The sequence below is a fragment of the Aythya fuligula genome, chromosome 1 (genome assembly GCF_009819795.1).
Source record: "Aythya fuligula isolate bAytFul2 chromosome 1, bAytFul2.pri, whole genome shotgun sequence".
Classification (NCBI taxonomy): domain Eukaryota; kingdom Metazoa; phylum Chordata; class Aves; order Anseriformes; family Anatidae; genus Aythya; species Aythya fuligula.
Window position 1 is genome coordinate 131,166,135 of NC_045559.1, and position 18,690 is coordinate 131,184,824.

General features: G+C 38.7%; 1 protein-coding gene across 3 annotated transcripts in view; it reads right to left on the reverse strand.

Moving 5' to 3' along the window:
- The window catches only part of TBL1X (transducin beta like 1 X-linked), a 197,316-nt gene that overhangs the window by 77,661 nt on the left and 100,965 nt on the right, over positions 1 to 18,690 (reverse strand). For all 3 annotated transcript variants that reach the window (XM_032186719.1, XM_032186710.1, XM_032186728.1), the window contains one exon: positions 15,750 to 15,857. The gene's annotated coding sequence lies outside the window, so the exon portion shown is untranslated. The remainder of the gene's footprint in view (positions 1 to 15,749; positions 15,858 to 18,690) is intronic.

Genomic DNA, 18,690 nt, shown 5'->3' on the forward strand with positions numbered 1-18,690 from the left:
CGTTTTTTCTCCTTTAGGGCCACAAGGGTAACCTCTGGTCTGGGTGCCTGAAGTTCAAATTGCACCTTCCACTATCAAATTCCTTGGTCTACACCCTGACAGACAACTGATGTTTTACTTCCTTGCCATCAAAACTCTAGTTTCAAAAACAAGCCTGGTACTCAATACAGGCACAGATTAATCTCTCTGACCTCAAAACTAAGGAAAACAAATGCCCTTGAAGAATTTAAAACAAGAAATGCTAACCTTGGGTATCTGAATCAGGACTGCAAATGGGGCAATATTCTGTTACTGAAAATGTGGACACGTTTTGTTTGGTGTGCTTAGCTACAGAAGCTGTGGCTAAAGGCAGAAAGAAACTCCAAGGTACGTATGTATTTGAGGCAAATCCCGACTTGCATGCCCTTGGCTCTGGCGCTTTGCTCCTTCCCCTGAGCTGCTGCCTGCTGTGGCCAGAAAACTGCCGTGGAGGCGGCCCAGGCGTGTGGCACCATCAGGGCCCAGGTGCTAACTAAGGTAGCGGGCCATGACAGGGCCCTGACGGCCTGGCAGTCACAACGGGCACTGTGGCCGTCCCTGCCTCTGGGGACGGGTCAGCCCTCAGCCCCAAAGTCTGAGCTTAGCATTAGATGGCACCCTAATGGGAACTGCAGCACGTGATAAAAGCAAGGGGATGAAAATCAGGCTCTGAAGCCCGTCTCTGTCACGGATTTGTGTTGGGGTTTACGCCTCAACTGGGGTTTTCTGTCAGCTCCAACCAGCGAGAGGGAATGTGGCTCTGGCAGGTGCCTGATGAGACACAAGTGCCACCGGGCAGCAGCAAATGCCCAGTGATTAATTATAAACTGCTGAAGTCTGTGTTAGCATAAAAATGTTTATTAAAAAGACATAGATTTGTTTTCTTATCCTATACAACCCCCCCCCCCCTTTCCTTAAAAAGTCAGAACTATTCCAAAATTTAGTAACAGCCACGTGCACCTACACAGAAAAACAGTATTATCCAGAGAGAAAATCCTTCGCTATAAAGTCTTATGTTTCATCTTCTATAATCCCTAAACGGTCTTTGTGCCAGAGAAGAAAACAAGCCTTTAGTACTGAAAATTACTGCATTTCCTTGGAACCATAACTTACTTGTAAATAAAACCATAATTTGAACACTGAAATTAAGAAAAAATATTTCAAGCTTGCTCCATATTGTCCTGTTGAAGTATGGTTTATAATTCAAAATAATGAGATATACTAGGTCATTTAAGCTGAAGACTAATTCCTGAAGACCATAATTGACTCTCAATTCCAACTCTGCAACCTTGGGAAATACTAACTTCATCTTTTTACTTACAGCCCACTGTAAAGCGCTTTATAATATTTCATTTAGGAAATCTACCTCACCAGTATTTTGTGGTAATTAACTAGACAAAAATTAAAGAAAAAATGAAATGAAAAACAAAATGGTAGCACTAAACTTATCAAAGGATATAAACCACCGCATATCTTTGCTTTGAGATACATCATCATCACAATAATAGAAAAATGACCCTGACTTTGAATTCAAGGTTGATTGAATTTCGTCACACTCTCAACCTTTCAGCTTCCTGTTAATTCAAATTATTAATTGGCATATATCCAGAAGGAGCAGAGGAGGGGAAATCTAATTTGTGTATGTACTTACACAAGTAAAAACTCCCTTTACAATTGCTTATCTTCCTATTCCCTCTGTTCATCTTCCTGAAAAAGCAACAGAATGAGAGCAGAAGTAGTTTTTAGTTCAAAATGACGAAGTGCTGAAAGTATAACAATTTTTCAGCAACTGCAGAAACACATACCCTTGCCTTTTTTTCTCCCTTTGTTTTCATCACTTGTATTAGCTATATTTTAAGCACTGCACACCACAGCAAGTCCCTCAGACAGAAGATGTAAAGGCAAGGCTGCCTTCCCATAAAAGTTGCATTTGAAGCTCTAAGCTAAACCCACAGGGGTTATTAAAGTAAAGGCTAAGACGCTACAGCTCTCAATGAAAGCAGGGGCACGACAGCAGTTCCAGTGTACTTACAGGACCTCATCTCTTGCAGGTCTAGCGGAGGCAAAGTTTCAGAGGAAAAAGAGGAGGGATGCAGGAGCTAGCACACAAATAGACAGAAAATTTGATTTCTCCACTTTCTCAGTTCTATCTTTCTTGCATTACCTCCCCTGATTATTTTTGTCTTTTATCGTTTCTTTGTTATTCTTTTAGAATTTCCCTATTTCCCCTCAGGGTTTGGGGTATTCAGAACAGTTAGCTTTATGCTGGGGTGGCTGAAACTTCACAGTTTTCTATTTCCAAGACACAGTTGACTAAATTTGGCAACATTTACAGTATCTGCTGAAATCAACACCTGACTTCCTCTATACCAAGTAGCATTGGCTAGATAACTGACATTAAAAAAAGGAGGAAAAAAAAAAAGAAAAAAAAAAACTGATCACTGTCATCTGCCTTGTTTTGATATCAGTCACTTTTTACTGCTACCATTGAAAGAGAAAATGGTTATATGTAAAAAACATACAATTCAGACTCAGTTGTGCCAAGTTATGTCAGCATTTAGAAGGGCTGGAGCTAAAAGTAGTCCACAATTTTATTTATATGCCCTCAATTTCTTTCCTTAATGAAAACCTGATGGTCAAAAGCGGAGAGACTTTGGTAGTTCAGCTGACAGTGGCAAATGATCCTAGGTGGATGCACACAACTTCTTTAGTGGGAGAACGCTGCGGGGAGCTCAGATACAGTCAAGCAGAATTACTACAGTACTGTGGTCCAGTTGATGAATTTTTCACTCCTTGCTGCATAGCAATATGAGAAATGGCATTATGGACTTTGGATTTCATGTTGCTTTTTGTGATACTGTTCCCATGCAAAATGCACTTGCCTTTTATTCATCCATCCGGTGAGTGGGAACCAAAAGTCAACCTGCATAGTTTTTCTTCTTGCACATCACTACTAATAAGAAGACGTCTTAAAGTGAATCTTGCTCAGATCTTTGAGTACAATACCTCTTTTGCAGAGTCACTGACACAGATAGGAATGAACACTTACTGAAACTTACTGAAAAAAAACTGAAACTTACTCAACCACTCTACTGTTGAACAGGGAGGAGAAGTCACACCTGGCTGTCTGGGGGCAGTGCTGACTCTGGCTAATAGCCACAAACACAGGCAACAGCCCCTCGTTACTATGAGCAACAGCACCAGTTCCAAGTACATGCTGAAGACAGTCGTAAATCAAAGATATTACAGCTACAAGCTACACAGTTACTTCGCAGAATCTGCATGCAAATTAGAAGGCATAATTTAGCTTCTAACATAATTGAATGCCCTTTGAAGATGCAGGGAGTAACAGTTCATCTCAGTAGGTCCAACATCCAATCCTAACATCTAAAAATGGGGGCATCACTAAGCAAGGTACCCAAAAGCTCACTTTTCAATTGTTCCCCCTTCCCACATCTTCACGGATTCTGAAATAATTCAACCGTTCTGCCTGTCTAAGAGCTAAATAATTTCAATTGTAGTTTAAACTCCCTTGGAAAAAAAGATGCACCCTGTCATCACTTTCCCAAGCCCTGGGGTTCTGCAAAATCTAGTCACATCTGTACTGCATACAATAAGTAACCACATCATGTTTTTAGGTCTTGACCACATCCTTTTACCTCTATTTCAGTTTGGCGGGCCTAATTTAAATAGTGGTTTACTAATTAGGTGGAAAAGCACTAAAAATGCCAGCAAAACCGAGCAGAATTCAAGTCCCAGTGGCTATTTTGCCTTCAGTGGTTGCTTCCTTAGCTGCCAGATCGAAGGTATCACAGATGACACTCACGCAGACAGCAGAACTCAAGCCTGAGGATTAGACACAATTAGATGCTGCTGATGAGCAAACCAGAACTTGTCATTTTACAAAATGCATGGGAAGAAAGAGCTTCATCAGAATCCTACTGACAGCATGCTCTGTTTTCACTCCTAAGTCTGTTTTCTTCATGTTTACTATGTGGAGAAGGTAAAATACAAATGGGTGTGTGTAGGGGTGAAGACTGTGTGTCACGGACTGTTCTTATTCTTACACTGGACTGAAAAGCCTCACAATTATGTGAGATTACACACCATCCACAGCAAAATCATTGTTGTTCTCAGCTGCTAAATTGGAATCAATAGAAGGAAAAAGTCGCTGTTGTTTTAAAGCAATGACCAAGTAAATTTTTATTAACTGTCTATGATCCAGTAGGAAAGAAGCAATTTCTAAGGGCAGAATGCTAAGTTTGTGTGTGCTGTATCAATTAGAAACCCTACATGTAACCCAAACCCTATTCTGCTTTATTCTGTATTGAACAAAAGTAAATGAAGAGTGGCTAATTAATATAAATATTAACATGACAAGATAAAGTGTAAGATAAATTGTTGTTGGATTTAGTGTTTTTTTAACGCCCAGTCTTTAGGCTCAGATAATACAAAAACACAACAGTAGGAAAATGTGATCACAGATACATGAAATTATCTGTTGTATCAGCTCAACTCTAGTTTAAAGCAGTTTAAATGAGCTTTGATAATGAAAGGTGACGGAACCAGCTCAAATGGTGCAAGTGATTTGATTAGCTTCATGCTAACCATCATGGGTAGATTTAATTTAGAGCTGAGTGATCACATCTGACTGTGGTAAACAGCTTAGCATCTGCCTTCCAAGGTAACATCTTCATATGGGAGAAAGAGAGATTGCGATCTGCTACGTTCACAGTTTTGTAGCTAAACCCCCATTCTCTGCAAACGTATTTCAAGCTTTTGGTGTCTTCTCAAGACAAGCAGCTACAATGAAGAGAAATATGCAAGCTTCTAGAACACCAGGCAATCATTTAGATGAATATAATCTGCTGTTTAAACTCCCTCTAAATCTACTGAAAAGTATAATTAGAATTATGTAAACAAGCCCTGGGGACGAGTTCAGTGGTCAACTAGAACAAATGTGACAAAGCCGCAGCAAAAGCCATATAGCTAAAATAATTCATCAACGCATCGACTTCAGTAATAATGGACATGCCACAGTACTAGAAATTATATTTCCTCCATCTTTCTAGAAACAAGGCTACCCCTACTTTGCTCCCTCTTTTGAAGCAACATGCAATTCTTCCCCTGCATGGAACCAATGCTTTGAATCAATACAAATGCAACCTCATCTGTCTCCGATAGACATGTGAGAAAATTTTAGTAACAGAAGCATTATGTAATGGTGGTGACACTCACCTAACAATGAATTATTAATGTTCTCTCTACTGTGAAATCCATAAGCAAATGTGACTTACAAGTCAAGAGGAGAACATTTGCAAAAACACTAGATTTCTAAAAACCTCCAGCAAAGTTGCCACCCTCTTTAATCACATCACTGCAGGCAGACAGTGATTACAGGACTGGCGACAGAGCAAGAAGAGAGAGCTCTGAGAGACACGGCACAATGAACGCTTTGGGGAATGACTGAAATAAGCACCTGCAAGAGAAACCAAAATTCTATGGAAGGAGATTTTGGAAATTTTTGAAATATTGATGGAAAAGTTAATATAAAGGGAGAGAAAGATCGTTAGTTTATAGAACAATAGGGAAAACAATTGGTAAGCTGCTATTTATGTCTACTACAAAATTGGTACTAAGCAAAAACTACAGGCTTAGTCTATCTCAGATAGATACCAAGTTTTCCCTCATTTTTGGATTTTGGCTGCTGTAGCCAATCAAGCATCTATGGACTGGAAAAACTCGTAGGATCTCCTGGCTCCAGCCTCCCAGCTGGGTTTTGGTCAGACCATTTTTTTCTCCCCTTCCACTCAACTGCACTGCTCCAATTGCTTTTACTGATCCTCTTCTTCATCCCTCACAGCACAGTCCTCAGATTGATGTCACTACAGATAGCTTTGTGTCTTTCACTTTTGCTGTTCTGACCTTGGGCTATTTTATTTCAATCTAGTGTTGAATTAGTTACGTGCTTTTTTGAATGATCTCTGCATAATTTTAGATATGCACTTATGGGGAGATTTTTCATTCTTTGAGCTTACAAAGATTGTATTTATTACCTGATTTTCAAAACGTTATCTAATCAGGATGAATTCAAAATATTTGGGTCTACCCTTAAGCAGATAACTTGCAAAGATACGTCAGTATCTAGAGAGAAATCTAATGCATACATATAAAGGGAAGAATGGTTTCTCCTGTTTACTACTAAATACAGATTAATCAAATTGTTTAAAACAGAACCATCTCACTATGATTAACAGCTTGACATAAAGCTAGAGTTGTTAAAAGTAAAAGCGGGGGGGGGGGGGAGAGAATATGGGAATAATAATGTATGATCTAGAAAGGTCTGAAGCAGAGTTTTGGCAAAACATGGCTGGAAACAACCTGCTGGCATATCAGATAAAATATGCCTAAGGCTAAACTTGCTATCGCAGCTGAACTTTTGGCTCAAAGAAGAAAGAATTTGGGAAAAAAATCATGAAAGAAAGTGTAAAAAGATGTTACTGTGCTAAAACTTTAGCAAGAAATCAAGAAATTTTAAAACATGGAATTAATTTCCATTTCAGGTCAATAAACATCTTGAAGTAAGTAATTAAGCCTTAAATGACCAAAGCTATTTAATATCTGTATTCATGGAACAGAACCAGATAAGCAAAAAGAAGACACTGTTTCCTTTTGAGTCTGAATTGCAATATTTATTCAAAAGGTATGCTACACCCTTGTTTTGTGCCAATAAAAGGATTATTGTTTTTGCCTGATGATGCTCACTTTTTAATATAGAGCAAAAGCCCCTTTTCAATGTCAAAGCATATTCATGTATTCATGCCAAATCTTTTTTGGAACAAATTTTGTAACTTGGAAGCTCACAGGACAAATAAGCATACTTTCTGCATTTCATTTCTCTACAGACATAAGAAGATATTCTAATATTAAACAAGTATTTAACATTGAGTGTATTATTAACAAGGCAAGATGACAAAATGTTTCAAGTCTACTTTGAGTTTATATGGGACACGATTCAATTCCTGTAAAAAAGCCAGCAGCTACACTTGAATTACACCCAGATTTCCCCAAACTAATTTTACTGTGCTATCAGCATTGAGCAGAAGAGGCAGAAACAGCAGCAGCACCTCCAAGCTAAAACATCAGAAGCAGCATTGGACTGCTCAGGATGTATTTACATACCATTTGCAAGCAACTCCTTGCTATACCATGATCTGGAAAAGTATTTCTGAACCAGCAGTCCCGACACTGCCATTAACTAGTATGGTAGGAATACTTAAGATGGATTGCTGTTTTCCTAATCTTGTCAACTACACTTAATGGGACATATTCTGAACACTTTTTTAGATAAACCAGCTAGAACACAAGTTTGCCTTAATGCTGTGGTGATTGCAAGCGGGGGAATTGATTTATGAAGGCAAAAATATACCAAGAAGTTGCAAAATACTACTAGAAACAAACTGCAAGTTGATCTTTTGGATATTATACATTTTTCGCAATAGCGTACCCAGGCAAAGTCTATTAAATAAATAATAAACTATGTAAGTATATAATTAAAATACCACGGACAGTTTATATATATGTAGTTCAGCATAAAAGTAAGAACATTATTGCATTGTCAGCCCAGTCCCTGCTCTGTCCTGTTCCAGCCAGACGTGATGCTGTGCAGTGTGCTCTGGTGGCCCTGCCTGAGCAGGGGGTCAGAGCAGATGACCTCCAGAGCTCCCTGCCAGCCTCAGCCACGCTGTGACTGTAACTCTGTGGGATGTAGCTAGTTCATTAACGAGAATCTTTCAAATGATGACCTGAAGAGAAGCTTTTAATCGTTTGTTCTTTTTTTTTTTCCTAGTACTTTCCTATAAAGTAACATCAGGTTTTGCTTGGCACTTTATACTACATTTCAATGAAGACAGAAAATTTCTAGCCAAAGTCTCGAACTCAGTGGAATCAGTAAGAAAGGAGCCAGTGACTTCAGACAAGTCATTACTGACAAAGATTAGTATAGACAACTAAAATGCAAACACTAAAACATGGCATCTTTGCCTTTTTGTTTGTAAAGATTTATCTGAGTTAGACTGGCATCTTTTTTGTGCTGTGGGGAACTGGAAGTACCTTATACTTATAAAATTAGATTTATGATGTTGAATGTAATCACTCTTTAAATGTATGAATATACAAATAAAGAAAAAAGGGGTGTTCTTATCTTTCTTCTCTATTTTCCATAATGGCATGGAATGGTGATTAAGATGAGTCATTAATGCAGAGACCTTGATTATTGGGGGAACCAAAGAGAGACTAGAGAGAAATTACTTTACATTTCCTTGATCAGAGATGCACACGCATGCTATAGAAGAAGGTTCCTGTGATTGATTATTCTGTTTATTAGGACTGGAAGCAGGCTAGATAAATGGGAAATTAATTTGTGCATGCATCACTTGAACTAAGATTATTTAAATTGATTTAAGTTGACCATAAATACAATTCATGCTAGACAGATTTGGGATAGTTGCTAACCTACATTGTAGCTCACAGAGTAGCCAACACGAAAACGTTAACCACCTCATACAGAATAAAAACTATAAAACAGCTTTGTTTTATTACAATGGACACATTGTTTGAAGAAGTCCCTTTCCATTCCTCATACATCTTCTGAATCGGTAAAAAACATAATAAAACCCAATGGTTGGAGCCACATATCAGAAAAAGGTACGATGCTGTACAGCCCCGGGAAGCCACTTCACCTGTGACCATCTGAAGGCAACGTCAATTATTCAGAGGGCTTTGCCCGAACCCACACAAAGCACTGCAGGGCTGGCTGCCCACCGCAACACGGAGCGAGCAGCAGCATTTGCTTCTGTTGGGCAGCTGGAGCTCTGGTCTGGCACAGCAGGACGCTGCCTCATCTCCCCCTGCCTGCTCTGGAGCTGCCTCCATCCTACATCCCAGCATGTGGCAGCTGAGATCAGCCACTGGTGGCTGGGCACCGACTTTGCACCAAATGGTGGGGGACACCAGAGAGCTCTGCTCTTGTGGCTCAGGTGCAGGCTCTGCTGTATCTTACTCCACCACGGCTTTCTCGGTGATGATATTTCCTCTCCAGCTGTAATGCTACAACTCTACCAAGTCTGTCTGCATAATCACATTCACATTCCTTGGGCCAAGGTTCCCCGTTACAAAGTCAAGTGTGAACCTGTGACCTCAGTGTGTAAGTAAAAATGTTGTGCCAGCAAAGACACACTTGCAATTCCATTTTGATTAATTATTCCTCAAATCTCACAAGTTCACATTGAATAATTATGTCTTAACTCTCACGACTGCAGATAATTAAACTTTTGAGGAAAAATAATAATTTGATTTATTTTCACTTGCAGCACTTGAAGTGAAGACTAGACAGTAAAATATTATGTGAAAATCCTCACAGACTGACCGAAGACTGAAATTATTCACTGAAGCTGATAAAAGGAACTGATGCTAATCCACATACTGGGCGCAAATCTTGAGCACATGCAATCTATACAGAAGCATGATTATCAATAATTTCTATCAATGCTCCATTAAATCAAAGCAGTTCAGGTAGGAACAGCCCATACAAGTAAGTAAATAGCAACACAGATCCTGTGCATCTCAAAGGCTTCGCTTACAGAGAACTTACTGAAAAAACTTGTATACTATGTGTCCTTTTTCTCTGTGGGATGAATCTGGGAGATGTTCAGATATTTAAAAGTACGTTCAACTAGACTGCTCATAATAATTCATTTTCGACAGAAAAATGTGATAAAAGAAAAGAATTTAGTTTAAAGCAAAGGCTTCAAGTAAACAAACATTTGAAAAGCAGAAAATCCTAGTCTTCTTCAGAAGGAAACTGCTCTAACTCTACTTGGGAAGCAGCAGGTTCACTGCTCATACATACTTTCTCATCACCAGTAGTTTGCAGAAGACACTATGCCTCCAGTATGTGCCAGCCATACCAAGTTTTCCAAGAGCACCACAGCCTGAGCTGAATCCATGTGGAGAGTGAATTTCTTCAGTTCTGCCCAGACAAGTCAAGCAGGCTTCAGGTGGAGAAGAAGAGTGGCTTGGCTGCGTGGTCTCCACAAGGCACAGCTCTCCTTCCCCGACATCACTGCGTGGCCGCTCCACACTCCCAACCGGAGCGGTGGCAGATTTCTAAAACAGATTTCATTCATACCTTGTGGAGGTACGCACACACCTTTGACTTAGTCTGGCACTCTGGGTAAACTAAATACAGACTTTATTAGTGATTAGCACATAAATCATCTTTCGCCAGGCTTTGTATCTATTACTAGCACTTTCAGGTGATTGACGTGGTGAACATGGAATCCTAACAAGCTCTGCACATCAGGTACAGAGAGTGCAGGATGGTCAGACCTCAGTCTTAAAAGATCTGCGTTATGCCTTAAATAATCACAAATTTAGTTTAAAAATCCAAGGATAATACATTTTATCATCTTATTTTGGAATGCATCCTCAAGACTCTCCACTATCATCAAAAACCTTCCAGAGGGAGGAGGGGGGAGGAAGAGTAGCAATTGATTGAAGTATTGCTATTATGAAAAAGCAAGGCTCAAAACAAGGATCTCAGAAGTTGGCCATGACAGGAAGAGTAGCTTCCTTACCTCTTTAGGACAATGTAAAGTCATAGAAATTGTCACCCAAGTTCAAGTTCATAGAATCATTAAGGTTGAAAAAAATCTCCAAGATCATCTGGTACAACCATCCCCCTACCACCAGTATCACCCACTGAACCATAACCCTAAACGTTCATGTTCTAGCAAGATATACTTTCTTCTGACTCATCTAGAAGGTCAAACAAACAAACAAACAAACAAAAAAAACCAACAAACTAATCAAATAATATTTTCATGAACAAAAAGAAAGAGTTCAGTAAACTGATGCACCAACTAGCAAGGGCAGTATCAGGAAATATGCAAACATAACACGGTTTTAGACCTGAAATAACCACAAATGATAAAAATAAACATCCTTTACAATTCTACGTTATTTTAAAATATGCTTACTTTTAAAAATATTATGCCAACGGTTCACTATTTTTCAGTGAACAGTGACTTGTAAGAATAACTTCAGAATAAGAAATAATGAACACTGAGCAGTCAAAGCGAGAAGTTCTCCTGTCGGCCCACAGGCTCTGAATTAGTTGGTGGCTATATCTGAAAAGCAATCTTAGAAATCAAAACCAATATACAGTTTTTTTTACCAAAAAAAAAAAAGAGAAAAAAAAAAAGAATAACATTATAAAGGATATTATTTCAAAGTAGCTTGAATGTTGTAGTTCATAAGTCTAAGTGACCTACGAAATGCACTGGTAGGATCTACTGCCAACAGGACCCCTTTTTACCATTGTAACCTTTTTACTAATATGCTTGAAATATCTTTCACTTATGCCCTATCCATCCAGTTCTTAAATTCAAAGAAATTAATTAATGCAATAAGCATCAATCTAGTAAAGGTTTGTCTCTTTCTTCCTGGTATGGTATGCATACTCTTACTGTTCCTAACTGATCTTACCCAATTTTTCATACTCTCACATCTACCCTATGCATTCATACAACACATCACACATGACCTCATTTGCCACTCCCATCATATCAGTAATAGAGTGATAACAGTAAGAATGCATGTGACAAAATCAACACACTTTTTTTGTTAAAACACTTTTTTTTTGTTACTCTTGACAATGATTTTAGCCTTGAATTTCAAAAGCCACTACAAACTTCAGGAAATAATTTCAGTGGCTACCTAGTAGAAGATACTAAAGTGGTCTGGCACCCAACATGGAAACTGTGTTTGTGTAACTGCAGTACTAAAGCACAGGACTGAAAAAACTTCTGTAGTCCAATACCGGGCAAAAGGGGAGATCCACTAACAATCAATTACTGACTTTGCAAAATCTTACTGATTTTTTATGCTTAATAGCTAAATAACATTACACCTCTGTAATGAATCAGAGGAATAAATAAGACTGCAACATTTTCTGCATAGCCAAAGGAGCCAAAGAATCAAAATTAGATGCAGGAACAGACCCCGGGGAGGCTGAAAAAGCTGTACAGCGCACAGGCATAGAGTACTACACTAAGGGCAGAACAGGAAGAGACTCTAGAAGCTCTTCTCTTCTGTCTCTAAAACTTGACCCCTGAATTAAGAAAGGTTACTTATCTAAGAGACAGCACAGATCCTCTTCACTGATTGCTTCTGTGAAGCATTATGTATGAAGACAACAACACACAAAATGCAAAGTTCTTCTTCATTAAAGTAAGGATGAGAATTAGCAAAATAACCTGATTCTACCTAACTTTATGCTTAGTGGCTCTCACAACAGTGGCAAAATTAGTTTTATTTATTTATTTATTGTTTGTTTGTTTCCTTAGACCCTCAGAAATACCTGCTTTAGTCATGCAAAACCCTGTAGCTTTTTGGTTTCCTCTTACTGGTTCAAGTAAGAAATTGCTCCAGAACTGTCTAAGCAGATTTGCACCAGCTGCTCCTAGTACCTCTCCAAAATCCAAGAAAGGGTTTCTACAGCACTTGATGTCGTGAATTTGCATGAATTTCTTCTGCAACTTCTTTCTTTGAAGTGTGACATTTTCTACCTATATTGGCTCCATCTTCACTGTAGACTGGCGAGAGCCATTCTCCTCAGGAGATAGTGTTACTATGAGACGGAAAAGTGCTAAAGCACATATCGTCAGTTCAACTTACATCATCTCTGGCTAGAGTAAGAACAGCTGCACATTTCAGAAAGAAAGACGTGAAAGAGGTCCTGGAGATCTGCCTGATCTTCTAAGTGACAGAAAACAAGAAGTAAAAAGACTGAGGATCAATTATTGGCTATGTTTCTGGTGAAGAGTTGACAGACTCTGGTCTTTGGAACTGCAATTCATATCCATGGAGAGAAGGAGCAATATTTACAGAATAAGCTTCATGTCAGTGACATGTGGTTACTGTCTTCGGATAAGGATGAGCTAGGGCAGGCAAAAGGCTTCTAAAGTAAACTGTGAGGTGTTACAGAAACAAATGCACTATAAACTCAGCCTTACATATGGCAACCTCTGTGGAGGGAAGGATCAGAGGCCTGAGAAGCCAGCAAACAAGGCTGTAAATTTTTATTTTGAAGGAGATACTTTGTATAGTTGCTGTTGCTTCAAACTACTGGGGAGATCTCCACAATTAAAATATTGAAATTGTATTTTTTTAACTTTTCAGGAAAACTTGTTATTAAGCAAAGCAAGGAAAAAATAAATAGAGGATGATACACCACATTGATGGTACCATTATCTACCCAAATTATTGATAAACCAAAGGCTTAAGATCCTGAATACACATAGATAATAAACTAGGAGATCTCAGGAGAATATATTGTTGGTAAGATGAGATAAAGCAAGCCACCAAACCGTATCAGAAAACTGGGTCATCTATTCCTTAAGAATGTATTTGTGAAACATGAAAATAACTACAAAGGATTTCCATCTCAGATGTCATCTAGAAATAACATGCAGTCCGTAGTAAAATATCAGCCACTCCTAAATTTTGTTCCTAAAATACTTTTTCGAACACCAAAAGGATAACTCCATTCTAAACCTGCATATTCAGCATGTAAAGACTGGTTAATCACAAGCATAGAAGCTCATTGGCCTTGTGAACCTGAGGAAAACTATACATTTGAGAGAAAGTACAGAGATGAAAATGTGGAAGGACTCTCCCCACCCCACTACCAGCAGGGATCAAAGCCACTACTAAAACAGACCAAAAAATGGCAACCTGTGGCAAAAAGCTTACTTTAGTCCTGCATTAAGGCCCTAATTAGATTGAAATACACATTACACTTGCTAAAAAAAGTATTCAAATACAATTAATTTAAATAGGAAATTATCAGCTGATAGTCTCCAACTTCTGACTTATGTTTAACAGAATATAAACATGTTATGCTTTAAAAAAATATATATATATATATATATATATATTTTGTCTCTGAAAGTAGAAAAAAGCATTTTTACAGATGAGGAGGCCATTAGTAACCAAAATGAATGTTAAAAGACAACTTTAAATCAGCACACCCAGATAATTTGTGCTTTAGAGTCTTAAAAGTGTTTGAGAGAGTATCATTTCAATGACGCTAATTTTCAATACATTATGGAACACCAAAGAAATTCAGTAAGACTGCTAGCATTTTCTGCCAATATTTGAAGCTGGTAAACGGTATGATATGAGTAATTATAGAGCTCTAAGCCACTATTAATCTCAGGCAAAACAACTGACAAAGTGATAAAGTATAAATTCACTGGGAAATGATAAGAATAAACAGTCAACACCAGTCAACAACATTTTATAGCAAATTGGTCAATACAGCAGATGGGATTTAATCATCTGATAAAGTTATGAATTTTGGTCAAAAAAAGTTACTTCATAGGTGAAACACAGATACTTTTGAAAGGCATGTAGCTTACAGCCACACATTCAAGATTAAGAAATCTGCTCTCTGTATTATCAGTTGTATCAAAATGTGAGTTAAATGGATTAAGACAGAGACAGATAAAAAATAGTACTTGTTGATAGAAAATAATAACTGAAGAAAACTGTTCTACACTTCCCCAATAAAATCATCCAGTACTAGCTCAACATTAGCTGAGTCTAATCACTGATACAAAAGTAAGTATAAAATATTCTTGATAGCAGTTATGACACAGAAGGTGGCACAGTGGTTAATAAGGGTAGCAGAGTGTTTACTCAGAGCAGTATGCATCAATTCATAGGATGGGCAAAGTGTATTATAGCCATGTGGACTTAAGTATCAAGAAAGAAAGTAGGTCATACCCAGAGAATGGTGCATAGAAACTGGGGACTTAAAAAAATAATAATATAATTTTCATGTCACAGAAACAATGTAATACAAATGCTAGTGAAACCTTATGACAAAAAGGGTTAATAAAACCTCCACACATGTAAGAACAGAGATATTACTTTTGTTCACAGCATTAGGGATACTGGAATAGTGAATACAGCTGTATAGTTCCCTGTATTTTCCCCAAATGGGAAGGATCTTGTTTTTTCTTGACATTTTCTCCATCATTCACCAAAAAAAAAAAAAGGAAGAATTTTGTACCTCCTTACGATGTTAACCAGAACACCCCATATGCTGTAATTAGCATAGTGAGGGATTTAGAAGGCAGCAGTGTGTAAAGAGCAAAACAACAATTTGAAAAGGCTACAGAGTACCAATGAAGGTTACATAAACACCCAAACAGGCTCTACAAATGATTCCAGGAGGTTAAGAGAGCTCAAACCTCCTGTCAGAGAAGGAGCAGTACTGACAGCAGTGTGGGTACAGCAGAAAGACAGATCTTAATGCAGATGTGTTTTGGGGTTATTTCCAACCAAAGCAATTACTTAGCACAGCCACTTAAAGAATCATAAAGTACTTTGTTTTGTTACATCGCAGCTCTTCAGTCTGTAGCTTAGAAGTCGTCTCTGAGTAAATGTACACTTTTTGTCAAATGTCTCTGTTTGCGAGGGCTGGATTGCTGTACCCTTGAATGATAGCACTGGTAAAACTTTATCATCAGATACAAGCATAGGAATTAACTTGCTAAGCTTGAGCTGCATGTGTGGTTTCACCATGAAAAAATCTGAAAGGCAGCTGGCCAGGAGACTGTGTTCCCGAGGCAGGCTCATGCCTGGCGCGTACTTTGGCTTACCTGGTCGTGAGACCCTTGAGCTGCTGAATGCTGCTCCTCGCAGGCTGCTGTCAAGAGTCTGGGGGTTTGAGTTACCATGGAGATCACCACATCTGACAGCGGAGAGGGCTGCAATAAGAGAGAGAGGTACCGGTCAAGCCGCTTTGCATCGCCTCATCGAAACAAGAGCATTTGACCCATTGCTCTTTTGGCATTCGCCAATGTTCTGTCTCCCAAGTTAGGAGCTTTGGCAGAACCCTAAGAGGAAAAAGAACACCATCTGTGACAGAAAGAGAGAGGGAAAGAGCAAGACCCAGTGACCCAAAGCATTCAAGTGCTTTGCAAAGCTAAGTGCACTTTTCCAGGAACCTAATGCACACTGAACTTGGCTCAACAATCTCCAGCGTCTTTGATCAAACATTAGCAAGAAATTCATCTAGCTGACAGGCTAGGGAACCACAGTTGAAGACAGCACTGAAAAGCTGGTTCACTGCCTCACAGCAGCACACAAAAGTTGTCTCTGAGAAAAATGCCAGTGGAAACTGATTTCTGTGCAAAAAGAAGTAAGTAGGCCAAAGAATTTACCTTCCTGTAAGTTTTTTGGGCAAGGCCTGAAAGAAAGTATTTGTGAAAATCAAACATAAAAGATAGTCCGGCATTCTTCTGCAATAATAAACCTATTTACAGACTTTTCCATGCCTGCCATCAAACACGATGAGTAAATCCTTATTTCACATTTCCTCTGTGATTCAACTGCAATGTATCTTAACTATCTTCCTACTCCTGCATCTCAAGCCTTACGTCTTATGCTCAGTTTTTTCTATATAATATAATAATTAAATGCTGTAAAGTGAAATGAGATATTCTTTAGAGACTTCTTAAACTAATTATACTCTTCCACACAAATGTTTAACAGCTTTTAAAACTATACATTGAGGATCACTTTATAATATAGTCAATTTAATAAATAGCATATTTAAAAACATCATCAGGAGAAGCTTTCATAAATCCAGTTCTAATTCTCAGTCTGCAGTACAACAACATGTTCTCATATACAACACTGTGAGACAAGTATGCCATCTAACCAAATACAACTATTCACATGAGAAAGACACACACCTATTCTAATCCAAGCTGAATGACTATACAAGGGACAAGAAATGACTATTTAAGCATCACAAATTATTCATGATACATCATCAGCTATAAGCCTGTATGTTTTCCGAGTTTGTCTGTTGAACACGTATGAACCTCCATCTGTCTGGCTACCCATATGCTTGCCTATCTAATTCTCAGAAGACATTGGAATTGTTTTCCTTCTAATTTTTCTGTGGAGCATGTCATGTTTATGCAAAATACAATACATTCAAAAAATACAGCTCTGTGTAAATGTGCAATCTGAAAATCCCAGCAATAATTAGAGGATTTTGCTGTTACAACTTCAATGTCTTATGGTAAAATTGTTAAGAGTATTAGTATATTAAAATTAACTCTATTCAATACTCTGACATTATGGGGTACAACAATAGCTAATGCATAGGGGCTGCTCTGGAGAGAAATACAAGGGAAATAACTGACTCGTGTGCTGAAGGCTTCTGCAGGATTCATATAGTTTAGTGGATATCGCAAAATACCAGATACAGGCTCATATTACAGCAATGTAAATTGAAGTATTATGTGAGCTATATATTTATTTCTGTCCTAATTATACTCCTAAATTGGCTGGACTATGGTTTCACTTGTCTTGTTACATAATATTACATACTGGATCACCTTATCACAGCATGGCTGGGGTGGGAAGGGAGCTCTGGAGCTCATCTGGTCCAATCCCCAGCTCAAGCAGGGACACCCAGAGCAGGCTGCCTGGGCCCATGTCCAGGCAACTTTTGAAAATCTCCAGGGAGGAAGATCCCAGAGCTCAGGCACCCACACAGCACAGAAGTGCTGCCTGATGTTCAGAGGGAGACTCCTGTGTTCCAACTTGAGCCCATTACCCCTTCTTGTCCTGGCACTGGGTGGAGCCTGGCTCCATCCTCTCAGCACCCTCCCTTCAGGCATTTATAGACATGGCTCAGCCTCCTCTCCCTGAGCCTCCTCTTCTCCAGGCTGAGCAGCCCCAGCTCTCAGCCTCTCCTCACAGGAGAGGTGCTCCAGGCCCCAGCAGTTTTTATCAGCGTTGGAATCCCTTGAAGGCCTGTCATCTTCCCATGTTGCCCATGGACAAACAGAAGGTATCAGGTAACACAGGTCACACAGGCTGGAAAAGTCTCAAATCCTATTCTAAGACTGGTTTTGGTTACCTCGCCAGACAACTTTTTGGTAAAAGCATTTACACTAGCTCTCTACTTGAAAAAGCTTTCATACTAAGACTAGAGTCAAGTAAATTAATGATCTGCAAGAAAGAAGCAAGGGAAAAGAGACAACTTGGAGATAAAAAGAAATTGCATATATATTCAGGTTTTATTATCCACAAGTGTCAGTGACACTTAAAAGTTAAAGATTTCCTTTACAACTGGGTGAGAGCATTCGTGGATGGTTGTAATAACCTGTTTTGCTAGCAGATGCCCCTACACATAAGTCTTTACTCAACAAAAAAGGTTTCTTAAAATCAAATTTCATATTGCAATAAGAGCTAATATAAGCTTTGAAATAAACAGTGTAGAAAGAAGGAAAATTTGTCTTAACATTTCACTTTTTAGACTTTCATTGGCAATGCTAGTATTACATCTGATAACCAGCTGTGGATTCAGATCTCCACAGTTTGGAAAGAAGTTGCAAAAAAACAGAAATCACAGAAAACAGCTGCAAAAGTGATTAGAGGGCTGAAGAAAATACTTTAATATGAAATATTTGAAGAGTTCAACCTACGCAGTTTATCAAAAGAAGGAAAAAAAAAAGACAGATGACCTGATTACAGCATGTAAGTATTTCCATGGGAAGAAAATGCTAAGTACCAACTGGC